This window comes from Urocitellus parryii, chromosome 4 (assembly GCF_045843805.1).
Source record: "Urocitellus parryii isolate mUroPar1 chromosome 4, mUroPar1.hap1, whole genome shotgun sequence".
In the NCBI taxonomy this organism is placed as follows: Eukaryota; Metazoa; Chordata; class Mammalia; order Rodentia; family Sciuridae; genus Urocitellus; species Urocitellus parryii.
In genome coordinates this window covers 204,467,616-204,470,587 of record NC_135534.1, presented here as the reverse complement: position 1 = coordinate 204,470,587, position 2,972 = coordinate 204,467,616, and the positions used below count along the sequence as shown (strand labels likewise).

The following is a 2,972-nucleotide window of genomic DNA, read 5'->3' as shown; positions in this document are numbered from 1 at the left end:
AGCTCCCTAGTCTCAGGGGAAACAAGGTTACCTTTCTTCCCCATTTTAGGCAGATTTATCTGCCCCTGAGCACACTTCCACTTTAGGAACAAAGTAATCCAGACTTTGGGAATGGTACCTGAAGATCTCAGAAGTGACTATATCCCAAATTAATAAGTGAATTACAACTCCAACAGAGAACAGATGGAACACTGTGGAACACACCTTTGAATCACCTCTTTAAAAGCTCCCTGTCCCTGCTGATGGGCAGAATCACAGCCTGTGGGATAGGAACCCCCTGTGGTTCTCCTTTGCTAGCAAAGCAATAAACCTTCTTTTTCCTTTTTTCTCAAAATTGTGTCCTCAGCACTGGGGACAAGGCCCAAGCTTTTGGCAACACTACTGTTGCAACTACTTGGAAGCCTGAGGCAGGAGGATGGCTATGAGCCCAGGAGTTGAGACAAGACTGATTAACATAGATGTCCATCTCAAAAAAGGGGTGGGGGTAGCTGGAAGTATAACTCAATGGTAGAGTGCCTGCCTAGCATGCTTAAGGCTCTGCCTTCCATCTCCAGCACTCCTTTAAAAAAATGAAGGTCCCAAACTGGGTGGGATAGTGCAGGCCTATAATCCTAGCAACTCAGGAATTCAAAGCCAGTCTTGGAATTTAAGGAGGTGCTAAGCAACTCAGTGAGACCCTGTCTCTAAATAAAATACAAAATAGGTCTGGGTGGTTGAGTGCCCCTGAGTTCAATCCCTGGTACCACCCCCCTAAAAAAGGAAGATTCCCAATATGCCTGGAGGCAGGAGGTGGTTCCTAGAGGTTAAGTGTTAGAAAAGCTGAGTCCATGACAGATGGCAGTAGAAGTTTGCCAGACAGACAAGCAAATGAGGGAACTCTAATCAGTAATAGGTGCAAAGATGGAACAAAGAAGGACAAGGGCGCACATGGAGAGAAGAGGCCTGGGCCATATCAATACTTAGGAGGTTGCCCTAACTGTGCTGCTGACTGGCCCAGTGTCCTCACTGGACTATGAGTTCTTTGAGGGCTGGGATTATTATTATTTTATATTTTATTTCTTATTTGTAGTTGTACACAATACTTTTATTTTGTTTATTTTTATGTGGTGCTGAGGATCGAACCCAGGGCCTCGCACATGCCAGGTGAACGCTCTACCTCGGAACTGCAACCCCAGCCCAAGGGCTGGGATTATTTTGCAGTCATTTCTGGAGACAAGAACTCCCTGCCTTCCAAAACCCACCTTTATCCAGAAGCTCATATTGACACATCATTTGGACCAATGAAGAGGTCAGAGTTTGGATCTCTTCTGTGTGGGTGTGTCTGGAAGTGGGCAGGGACTCCTGTGGGGAGGTGGTATTCAAGGGAGTTCACTGGTAGTCCCTGCAGGCTTTACCCTCCTCCTGTCCTAGTCCTCCAGGAACTGTCAGTCAGAAATGACACCGATAGAAAGTGAGCTCAGAGAAGTCTGAGCTGTCAGGGCTGGAGGGCAGGAGTTAGGGTAGCCCAGGCTGGCTCTGTTCCTCATGTGAAATAAACATCCCTGTCAATGATTCTCTAGCCAGAATCGTAAGGCTTGTTAAAACAGAGTACTAGCCCTGATCCTCAAGGTTGCTGATCCAGTAAGTCTAATAAGGGGCCAGAGAATTTGTATTCCTAATAAACTCCTGGCCAGGACCACTAAAGTATTCACCAGGTGATTGCCACCTGCATACCACCCCAAAGTGTGGAGACTACCAGACCATCCTTACCTCTGCATCCCTCACTTTTCCTAGTCCCTAGGGACAGTGACAGGAACTCTTGCTCTGGCTAATGTGGATCTCATGGTTACAGAAAAACATCTAGAAATGTAGCCATTCCAGAAAATATAGATAGCCTGAAAAAATTCCTTGCCCAAACACAAAACAGAAAATGCTTTTCTCCTGCCTTTGTTTCTTAAGAGTTGTGCCCTTCAGAAGGGGCAGAGGCTGAGGATGGCACATGCCTGTGATCCTAGATTCTTGGGAGACTGATGCAGGAGGATCTCAAGTTTAAGGCCAGCTTCACCAACTGAGCAAGGCCCTGTCTCAACATAAAAAGTGAAAAATAAAGAGGATGTAGCTCAGTAGTAAAGTGCTGGGTTCAATCTCTAATACAAAAAAAAATTAAACATAAATAAAAGATAAAAGTCAGTCTACGAAATTTGCAGCAAGATCAATAAGTAACACTAAATCCTGTATATTATTTCTCTCTGGAATCTGGTACAAATGTGTAGTTAGGTGCAGTTGGGAATAAAGGACAGTTGGTTGGGCAGAACTCATAACCCCCAAATCCCAGCATGCAGGTCTATCTAATCCTGAGGCCTAATTAAAATGACTACTATTTGTAAAAGGATGAAAAACCCTAGCTGCCTGATAATTATGTTACACACTATTCCAGCACCACTGAAAATGAGACAGAGCTATGTCGCACACCTATAATCCCAGCGGCTTGGCAGGTTTTTGAGTTCAAAGCCAGCCTCAGCAATTTAGTGAGGCCCTAAATAACTTAGCAAGATCCTGTCTCTAGATAAAATATTTAAAACGGCTAAGGATGTGATTCAGTAGTTAAGCACCCCTGAGTTCAATCCCCAAAAAGAGATAAACAGAACTACTATTTAGATACGAAAAGATCTCAAAACACATAGCTCTGCTCCCTTCGGCAGCACTATACTAAAATTGGAAGATTAGCATGGCCCCTGTGCAAGGATGACATGCAAATTTGTGAAGTATTCCATATTTTTTGAAATTGTAGTTATAAGCAAAAGTTGGTTGCCTAGGGAGCAATAATTGTTTATTCAGTTTAACAGAAATAAAAGAATATTTGTCTTAAAATGCAAAAAAAAAAAAAAAAAAAAAACATAGCTGAGTTGTTTTGCTTTCATTTTTCAAAGTGAGTTAGCCTCAGTTGTAGCTCAGTGGAGGAGCATTTGCCTGGCATAGGCAAAGCCCTGGAT

At 43.5% G+C, this 2,972-nt stretch overlaps 1 pseudogene; it reads left to right on the top strand.

The window, feature by feature from the left end:
• Positions 1-2,666: 2,666 nt before the first annotated feature.
• On the top strand, positions 2,667-2,759 carry LOC113181174 (U6 spliceosomal RNA; annotated as a pseudogene).
• Positions 2,760-2,972: the final 213 nt, after the last annotated feature.